The 11,060-nt window shown below is 38.7% G+C and overlaps 1 long non-coding RNA gene across 1 annotated transcript; it reads left to right on the top strand.

Moving 5' to 3' along the window:
- The first annotated feature begins 345 nt into the window (after positions 1-345).
- Positions 346-10,777, top strand: LOC140723940 (uncharacterized). The gene is made up of 3 exons (XR_012098012.1): positions 346-479; positions 8,208-8,310; positions 10,144-10,777. It is a non-coding gene; the product is annotated as an uncharacterized lncRNA (long non-coding RNA).
- The last annotated feature ends 283 nt before the right edge of the window (positions 10,778-11,060 follow it).

The following is an 11,060-nucleotide window of genomic DNA, read 5'->3' as shown; positions in this document are numbered from 1 at the left end:
AACTTTCCATGAACCCATGAACATTACCTCACTGTTCCTCTTTTGACCTACTATTTTTTAAAATATTTTATTGTAATTTATATTCAGGAGTCTGTATTATGGGCAGTGTGGGGTCATTGGGTGGAAAGGGTTTATTACTACGCTGTATCTCTTGTCAAAATACAATTGCATAATTCTTCATTCTACTATCTCCATTTCAGAACCAGTTTCGAAGCCAGTGATAACACAAATTTGGAAGAGTCCATCTCCAAATATTACTCTAAGCTGCTCTGTCTCCAATGGAACAAATGTTACATTCCACTGGGAAATTCTATCCCTGTCTGAAAACTTCATCAGAACCTTCGATGGGCCGGAACTGGTGGTGAACCATGAGAACGAGTGGAAACAACACACATTCAGGTGCATAGTGAAGAACAGAGTCAGCAATGCAAGTACTGAACTCACTATCACAGAGTTGTGCAATGAAAATATTTTTGCACGTAAGTATGAAGAATAAAGTTTGTTCATACTGCTGCTTTGGATTCTTCCAATGTACTCACAACTATCCTCTCTCTCTTGATATAAAATAGAACATAGAACAGTACATCACTGGACATGCTGTGTCAATTTGTCTTAGCCTACTCCAAGATCAATCTAGCTCTTCCCTCCCACACGCTTCTTCATTTATTATTCCTCTATGTGCCTATCTAAGAGTCTCATAAATGTCTTTAAAGTATCTGCCTCCACGACCATTCCTGGCACTGCATTCTACACATATACTTCAGAACTAAATTAACTTCTGACATCCTCGCTATACTTTCCTCCAATCATCTTGCAATTATGCCCTCTCATACTAGTCAATGCTGTCCTGGGAAAAAGGTGCTGCCTCCCCACTCTATCTACGCCTGTTATCGTATACTCCTCTATCAGGTCACCTCTTGTCATCTTTCACTTCAACAGAAAAACCCTTTCTTGCTCAACCTTTCCTCATGAGGCACCATATTTAATCTAGGCAGCATCTTGGTAAATCTGCTGTGGATGTGAGAAGAAATTTCTTCACTTAAAGGGTGGTGAACGTCTGCAATTCTTATAAAAAAATAAACTCTGTTTGTCATATGTATCGAAACAGATGTTCCTTGTGGCCATACAAAACCTGGTGGTTAATTATCAGGAAAAAAAAACATAGTAACAGACCAAAGACAATAAAAGCAGAAAATGCAAAGAGAAGCCAGAAAAAAATCCAACACACTACGCAGAGGTGTCGAACTCAATTGCACATGGGGCCAAAACTCAAAGCACACTTTAGGTCGTGGGCCGAACAGGATAAACATTTATTGAACACACTAAAACTAAACATTTTTTGTACATAAATATGAATAAAAACAGACAGGAATATTATTCCAAAAAAAATAAACTAAAACTTTAAATAACTTAAATATTTTGCTCTCCATAAAAATATCTCCTGTCAGTATTATACAAGTTAGAAATATGAGCATGCTGCAAAAAAACTCTGAAAATATAAATAAAATTTGTGCTTTTCAGCAAAAGTTAAAACAACAACAAATCAAAACACTCAGTTTTCTTTGCTCTTATGCCATTTTGTCAGAGCTGGATGCTTGGCATCTTTTCTTGGCAATAAGTTCGTTTAGGTTTGGTGTAAGGTTCTGTGTTGTGGAGATTCTCAGGATGGACTGCAGGTGTTCATCAGTGAGACGACTCCTGTGTGATATTTTGTTAATCTTCATCACCGAGAAAAGCTTCTCACACAGATATGTGCTACCAAACATGCACAAGGTTCGAGCCGCATGTAGACGGAGCTGAGGCATTGCTTCAGGAATGGAGCGAATAAACTGTACGGGCCCTGCAGTGTCGTACTTTACCTTTAGTGTCCCATTACACTGCAGCTCTATCAGCTCCATCTGAATCTGTACAGGTGCAGTTTCCACGTCGACGGCAAATGGGTTGCAAAGCAGCTCAAAATTAATTTTTTGTGCTTCAAAGTTACCAAAGCGCCGTGCGAACTCAGTGCGAAGTGCGCTCAGTTTATCAGCAAAGTGCGCATTTGGGAACATCATTGCACCGACCTGGTTCAACATTACTTGGCAACTGGGAAAATGAGGCAAGTTGCACTGGTGCATTTGTGTCTCCCATAAGAGCAGCTTCACTTGAAATGCCTTCACTGCATCATACATGTCAGTGATCATGCAGTCACGTCCCTGGAGCTGAAGGTTTAAGACGCTGAGATGTGTTGTTATGTCAGCCACATTAGCTCCACAAATAAGACACACGGGTTTAGTGGCAATGTCAGTAAACATATACTCATCGGTTTTGAAAGACTCTTTTTTTCAGAATCAACTTTTCTCTTCGCCATTGTTAGGAGTTAGCTTTGACTTCAGAATAGCGTTGTATACAGCAACAGACGCTTGACGCGGGAATGTTCCCGGGTAGCCTATCGGCAGCTGTTGCGCTGCATTATGGGATCTGTAGTTTGTGTGTTATCAGCGCTTCATATCGCCGGGCCATTAATAATTAAAATAATAGATCTATCTAAAATGATCTCGCGGGCCGGATATAATTGTACGCCGGGCCGGATACGGCCCGCGGGCCTTGTGTTTGACACCTGTGCACTACAGGATTCTACAGCAGTTTAACTCCAATTACTTACACAATCAAGTAGCAAATATCATTCACCAAAATTTTTCTTTAATATACAAACTCAATATATACGAGACCTTACTATAAATACATGTGTGATCCAGTTTTAGAGTCAGAGTCCTACAGTTATATTATGACTGATCTATTATTAAGGATGGGACAATTCATAGTAACCATCTGGATATAATGTTACAGGATAAACTTAGCAAGAACAACTTAATAGATAGAGCCATTCCAAACAGGGATAGCATACAGAAATCAATGTGGAAAATTACCAGACATACACTGAATTAAAAGAGGAAATTGAAAAGACTGTGGAACATGAACAAGGTATATATTGTCCCAAAAGTAATATCTCCAGCTGATATCATCCCAAAGTCACTGTACTGTAGCATTAAACAATTAGTCCAAGGCAGCAACATTGGTGATGTCTGGAGATGTAAATCTTCCGAAATCCACAATAATTAACAGCACTTAAGTAGTCCAAAAGTTTCTAGAAATTGAGAAATGAGTGTGCTTATGTCAGGTTTTACCAGCTGGAGGTGAGAAATTGCAACAATTACAATAATAAATAAATAAGCAGTAAGTATTGAGAACATGAGTTATAGAGTCCTTAAAAGTGAGTCCATTGCTTGTGGAATCAGTTCACTGTTGGGGTGAGTGAAGTTATCCCCTCTGGTTCCAGAGTCTGATGCATGAGGTGTAATAACTGTTCCTGAACCTGGAGGTGTCATACTTGAAGCTCCTGTACCTCCTTCCCAATGGCAACAGCAAGAAGCGAGCATGGGCTGGACATTTGGGGGGTCCTGGATGATGGATGCTGCTTTCCTGTGAGGGTGCTCCTTGTAAACATGCTGAATGATCATAAGGGCTTTACCCATGATATACTGGGCTGTTTCCACTACCTTTTGCAATTTTTTTTCCATTCAAGGGCATTGGTGTTTCCAGACTTTACTATAAAGTCCAAGATGCAACCAGTCAGTATACTCTCCACAGCACACTTATAGAAATTTGCCACTTTTAGAATCCACACAAATATCTCAGAAAATCGAGGTGCTGCTGTGCCTTCTTTGTAACATGCTGGACCCAGGACAGATCCTCTGACATGATTAAGCTGAGGAATTTAAAAGTGCTGACTCTCTCCACCTCTCATCATCCAAGGAGGACTGGCTCAGTTTTGAAGAGAGGTCATGAACCTAAAACTTAAGCTCTGCTTCTCTTTCCACAGATGCTCTTGACCTGTTGGGCATTTCTGTAGTTTCCATTTTTATTTTGATATATTGACAATTTTTTACTGACAAGCCAGGATACCGTCAATCAATATGTTCACACATACTGTACATGTTACAGTGGTACTGACATTTGATCCATCTTCCATTCATTTCTGTGAAGCTTCCAACTGTTATAACTTGGGAGTCTTGACAAAGACAAACGTCTTTCCCTAATTCTATTATGCACACTTAGTTGGTTTGGATTATTAAATTATTAGACTTCCTGGAACTTTCGTTTGCTTGTCATATGCTTTGTAATTTGGAGTCAATCTTCATGCAACCTTGTTCATAACTTTCAGTTAATATTTTTTGATCTGGAAGCCTTTGGTTTTTCCTAAATAATGATACTAGTCTTCAAAGGCTGCTTAAAACAATTGCATACCAGTGTTTGTTGACAGAGATTCTAAACAGATTTATATAGGATTGAATATTGAAATGCATTAATTAAATATTTACAGCAATTTTGAACTTCTGAAGCCTACCCATAGTCCACTTCATAGACTCACCATTTTCTGATTAAAACAACCTAAATCTAGATTATAGGAAGACATGTAAGCCATTGCTACTGGTTCTGTTATGTGTATTAGCTGTTAATACAAATACAGATTTGTAATCAATGACTACATTGACAAACACTACTGTGAACAATGATACAGTGTGATCTTACTGTGTATATTATAAAGTCTTTCTCCATTAATGTTCAAATTTCACAATTCAGATATGTTCTTATCCTTTATATTTTTGAGTTCAAAAATGTGGGCTTTTCATTCCAAGCTTATCAAACATGAAAGGTTCCCAGAAACTTTCTTCAATGATTAACATTTCATTCTAAGAATGTTATCATTGATGTCATATCTAAACCTTGAAAATATAAAGAGACAGATCTGTATACTGTAAAATGATGAGCAAGCTCAGAAACACAGTGTTGCCCATCTATCTCAGTTGAATATTAATAGTGACACAGGAGAGTACTTGTAGGTTAGAGCTCTTACTCTGGGTACATGACTGTGAGGATAGCAATAGAATGAGATGGCAGGTAAATTCATGGCTGAAGAATCGGAGCAGCAGGCAGGGATTCAGATTTCTGGATCATTAGGACCTCTTCTGGGGCACATGTCACCTGTACAAAAGGGATGGGTTGCACTTGAATCCAAGAGGGACCAATATCCTTGGTGGGCAGGTTTGCTAAAGCTGTTGGGAATGGTTTAAACTAATATGGTACAGGGATGGGAACCATGTGGCAGAGCTGAAGATCAGCCTGCAGGTTTACAAGTAGACGAATGGTGTAATATGAATGTAAGGAAGGATAAGCCAATGATTGTGTAAAATGCAGTCAGAACAAAGAGATTGATTGTACCACAGAGGCCAAAAACTAAAGGGCAAAGAATGCAGGACTGAAGGTGTTGTATTTAAATGTATGCAGCATTCGGAATAAGGTGAATGAACTTCTGGCCCAATTAGAGATTGCTCGGTATGATGTTGCAGGCATCACTGAGTCGTGGCTGACCAAAGGTCATAGTTGGGAGCTTAATATCAAAGAACATACTTTGTATTAATAGAACAGGCAGGAATTACATCCTTAGAAAGAGGAAACACAGGGTCAGAAAATGTCAAATCTTTCTGGGCGGAGTTAAGAAACTGCAAGGGTAAAAACACTATTATCAGAATCATATATAGGCCTCCAAATAGTAGCCAAGATGTGGGATTGAGATTGCAGCGGGAGCTGGAAAGGGCATGTTAAAAAAGGTAATGTCACAATTGTAACAGGGGACTTCATTAGGGGATTGGGAAAAATCAGGTTGGTGTCGGATTGCAAGGGAGGGAATTTGTTTAGTGCATTGGGGATGGCTTTTCAGAGCAGTTTGTGCTTACCCTACTCAGGGAAAGGCCATTGTGGATTGGCTGTTGTGTAATAATCCAGGTTTTATTCGGGAGTTTAAGGTAAAGGAATTCTTAGGAGGAAGTGATCATAATATGATTGAATTTGTACTGTAGTTTGAGAGGAAGAAGCCTAACTCACATGTAGCAGTATCGCAATGGAATAAAGGGAATTACAGAGGCATGAGAGAGGAGCTTGGAAAGGGATATTGGCGGGGATGATGGTAGAGCAGAAGTGGCTGATGTCTCTGGGAATAATTCATTAGGCGCAGGATAGATATGTCCCACAGTAGAATTTCTTCTCAAATAGTAGCGGTACGCAACTATAGATGACCAGGGAAGTTAAGGACTGCATAAAAGCCATGGAAAGGGCACATAAGGTAGTAAAAGTTGGATGATTCACAAGTTTTTAAAATCCAGCAAAAGACAATTTAAAAAGCCATAAGAATAGAAAAAAATGAAATATGAGGGCAAACTAGCCAATAATATAACGCAGGTTACCAAAAGTGTTTTCAGTTATATAAAGAGTAAAAGGGAGGTGAGAGTTGATATTGGGCCACTGAAAAATGATGCTGGTGAGGTCATAATGGGGTGAAGGAAATGGTAGATGAACATTCCATCAGTCTTCACTGTGGAAGGCACTAGCAATGTGCCAGAGGTCCATGAGTGTCAGGGAGAGGGCGTGAGTGCCATTGCCAGTACAAAAGAAAAGGTGCAAGGCAAACTGAAGGTTTTAAGGTGGATAATTCACCTGGACCATTGGACTAGATCCTAGAGCTCCAGAAGAGGTTGCTGAAGAGATGGCAGAAGAATTGATTATGATCTTTCAAGAATCAGTTGATTCTGGCATGGTTCTGGAGGACTGGAAGATTGCAAATGTCTCACTGCTCTTTAAAATGGGATGAAGGCAAAATAAAGGAAATTATAGGCCAGTTAGCCTAACCTCAGTGGTTGGAAAAGTGTTGGAGTCTATTTTTAAGGATGAGGATTTAGGGTACTTGGAGAACAATGATAAAGTAAGTCAAAGTCAGCATAGTTACTGTAAAGGGAAATCTTCGCTATCAAATCTGTTAGAGTTCATAGGGGAAGTAACAAGAAGGGTGGACAAAGGGTAGACAGTAGATGTCATTTACGTGGATTTTAAAAAGGCATTTGATAAGGTGCCACACATGATAAAAGAAGATAAAATCCTATGGTGTTACAGAAAAGTTACTGGCATGGAGAGAGGAATGACTGACAGGAGACAGCAAGTGGGAATAAGGGGGCCTTTTCTGATTGGCTGCCAGTGGTGTTCTTCAGGCCGGATTTGGAACCATTACTTTTCACATGGTTTGTCAATGATATAGATAATGAATTTCATGGTTTGTGGCAATGTTTGCAGATGATAGGTGAAGGGGTATGTAGTGCTGAGGAAGCAATGTGATTGCAGAAAGACTTAGACAAATTGGAAGAAAGCACAAAAAGTGGCCTATGCAATTGCAGTGTTGAGAAATGTATGATAAAGCATTTTGGTAAAAGGAACAAAAATGCAGACTAATAGCTAAATGGGAAGAAAATTCAAACATCAGAAGTGCAAAGGGACTTAGGAATCCTTGTGCAAGACTCCCAGAAGGTTAATTTACAGGTTGAGTCTGTGGTAAAGAAAGCATTCATTTCAAGGGGAATCTAGTCAGGCCACATAGGGAGTATTGTCAACAGTTTTGGGCCCCATACCTTGGAGAGCGTCTAGAGAAAGTTCATGAGGATGATTCCAGGAATGAAGGTGTTAACATATGGGGAGTGTTTGGTAGCTTTGGGCCTGTACTCACCGAAGTTTAGAAGAAAGCGGGGGATCTCATTGAAACCTAACCTAGATAGGGTGGATGTGGAGAGGATGTTTCTAATGGTGGGAGATTCAGAACTAGAGGGCACAGCTCAAAATTGAGGGTGACCTTTAAGAACAGAGGTAAGGAGATTTTCTTTTAACCAGAGAGTAATGAATCTGTGGAATGCTCTGCCACAGACAGCTGTGGAGGCCAAGACCATGGTATATTTAAAACACAAATTAATAGTTTTCTGATTGGTCAGGGCATCAAAAGTTATTACAAGAAAGCTGGTGTATGGGGTTGAGTAGGTTCCTGGATCAGCCATGATGGAATGGCAGAGCTGACTCGATGGGGTGAATAACCTAATTCTGTTCCTATGTCTTATGGTCTTATGTTCTTATTCCTTACACACTTTGAAATGGATTTTATATATTCTGTCTGCCAGTGTACAGTATATTCACCAGGGAAGTAAATTATCCAAGTAACAACAAACTACATATGTTTCAGAAGTACCACATGAACAATAATTAATGTCTATTAAACTAGATTGTTATCATATCATATCATTGTTTTAATACATTACAAATATTATTCTCTCTCTCACTCTGATCTACTTTAGGTGAGCACCTCCATTATATATTTGCAGCAATATTGCTGTTAGTTTGTCTTTTAATCGGATGTATCTACCAAAAAATAAAGCAGTGCCCATGATAAACAAAGCAGTAAGTACAATTAATTTTTCCAATTGAAAGCGCATTCTGCTAATATATTATTGATTATGCTTTTGTGACCTTGCTATTAATGTACCATGTACACATTTTGAAAACTTCTAATTTCCCTATTGAAATTGTTTGTATACAAGGTGAACAGTGACTATCCTTGTGGAACACTATTACAAATCTATTTCCAGTCTGAAGAGCCACTCTCAACTCCCATTTTTAGCTTTCTGTTTTGAAAATTGCGTACTCCATGTTCCTACTACTTGTCCCCTGATTCTAAATATTTGGATCCTAATTATGAATCAAACCTCCTGAAAATCTTTGTAAATTCCAGATTCATCACATTCATTGCATTGCCCGTCTATTCTGTTTGGCATATCGTCAGAGATTTCACTGAAACATGGAAAACATTCTTTTTCAAATCAAGGTTGTCTATTTCAGTTTCTATTTGTTTTCTGTTACATTGGGGAATTAATTCCTTTATATTTTTCCTGCAACCGTTAATTCACCGGTGAACTTAGCAGCTTCAAACATCTATTTCTACCTTTTGGATAAGTTGTATTGTACAGCAATAAAATGTAAAGGTATTAGCTCATATACTGGTGAATTTTCAGAATCAATATAAAAATAAATCATAGAAAATTTACAATGACAAAGACCAATCAGCTCAACAGACAACAGCGAAGGAGCTGCCTGGTGAAATTCCAGCACGGTATCATGCTGTATACTGTCGCTCTAGGCATTGTCTTCATCATCCCCTTTGCCAGTGAATTATAAATCATCCCGTGTGAAAATTATTTTCCTCACCTTACTTCTAGTATTTGTGTTAATGACAGCATCTCTACAACCTGTAGCTTTTACAACAGCAGAACAGAGAAACGAGTTCTTCCTTATCATTCCATCAAGACCCAACCACCACCATCCCTCCCTAAATAGTTCTGTACACCTCAATAAAGACTCTCCTCTCAGCCTTCTCACATCCAAAGAAAAGAACTCCAAACTACCCTTCACAGATAAAAAAATTGTAGTTCTTGTATTGCTCCTCTGCACTCTCTCATAGATGGGGGTGGTCCTAGGCTGATCAGTAGTGAGAAAAAGTCAAAAGCAATACCAAATATCTCTTAAAATTATAATAAATCAACTTGTATGCTAGAAAGTAGTTAATTTGTAATTAGCAAATGTAACTTCATATCTAATGGGGAATTTTACTTGAATCAATATGAAGGAGAGATTGAACTAAACAAAGGAGATGTATTCAAGGAGAAAGCTAATTAACAAATGGAAGAAAGTGACAGCAAGGTGTGATGATCAAAATTCAAAATAAATTTATTATCAAAGTACATATACCTCACCATATACTACCTGGAGATTCATTTTCTTGTGGGCATTCACAGTAAATACAAAGAAGCACTACATAATCAAACAACACATAATAATGGACAAACAGCCAATGTGCAAAAGACAATGAATTGTGCAAATACAAAAAATAAATAATTATAACAATAAATAAATAAATAAATAATATTGTGAACATGAGTTGTAAAGACATTGAAAGCGAGTCCATTGGTTGAGGAATCAGTTCAATTTGGGGTGAGTAAAGTTATCCACTCTGGTTCAGGAGCCGGATGGTTGAGGGGTAATAACTGTTCCTGGTGGTGTGGGTCCTAAGGCTCCTGTATCTGCTTCCTGATGACAGCAGTGAGAAGACAGCATGGCCTGAACTGTAGGTGTCCTATAGATGGAATTACTTACTTGTGTTTTGCTCATCTGATAGTCACACATTTTTGGCAAGTTTTCAAAAACATGAAAATGATATAACTTTCATGGATTTTTCAGAGAAAGAGAAAAAAAAGCCTGGAGAGAAAGTGGATTTCCTTCAAGATGCAATTATTGAACCCACATATATTGATAATTTGAATTCATACTGAAGACAGCCCATAAACTGGACAGTCATTCTTGTATTGTTTGCCAGCAATTGAAAACTGAAAGAAAATGAGTGAACATCAACTGCTGCAGAACGAAGGTCAGTTATACTGACCTCTGTCCAACTCTGTATGACAGTACCCTGGAACAACAATGAGTTTCATGGCATTACCATTGCCCAACTGAACTGAAAAAGATCAAAGTCTGAATTCCAAGCATACATCTCCACAAGAGGGTGTATTTGATGATCATAAGAGGCCTGGTACTTTTTACTTCTGAAATACGTCAGCGGAAGGCAATCTGATTTCCATTGACTAACCTGAGTATGTTGTTTCCAAAAGTGTCATTGTATCCAGTATCTCCAGCTGGATCTTCATGTGCTTTTGTCAGTTAGGGTGAAATTAACTTTTCTGTATTGCATAACTGTAGATTAAGACTGAGTATGAGACACAAAACTAGAATTAATGATTTTCATGCAACAACCCCATACTGTCAATTGTGTATGTTGATCAACCCCCATGAAGCTAACCATTGTAAAAAGCGCTATGACATGCTGCAGATAATGTGATCAATAACAAAATAAAAGTGTAGTTGAATTGAGTGGACATTGAGTGGACATTTGATTTCTAATGTCACCTGGACTGCCCTCCTTTCCATCAAAGTAGATGACAATAGACAATAGACAGTAGGTGCAGGAGTAGGCCATTCGGCCCTTCTAGCCAGCACCGCCATTCACTGTGATCATGGCTGATCATACACAATCAGTACCCTGTTCCTGCCCTCTCCCCATATCCCTTGACCCCGCTAACTATAAGAGCTCTATCTAACTC

The sequence above is a fragment of the Hemitrygon akajei genome, chromosome 3, assembly GCF_048418815.1.
Source record: "Hemitrygon akajei chromosome 3, sHemAka1.3, whole genome shotgun sequence".
Classification (NCBI taxonomy): Eukaryota; Metazoa; Chordata; class Chondrichthyes; order Myliobatiformes; family Dasyatidae; genus Hemitrygon; species Hemitrygon akajei.
The sequence above is the reverse complement of the archived record's forward strand: the minus strand, read 5'-3'. Positions and strand labels throughout refer to the sequence as shown.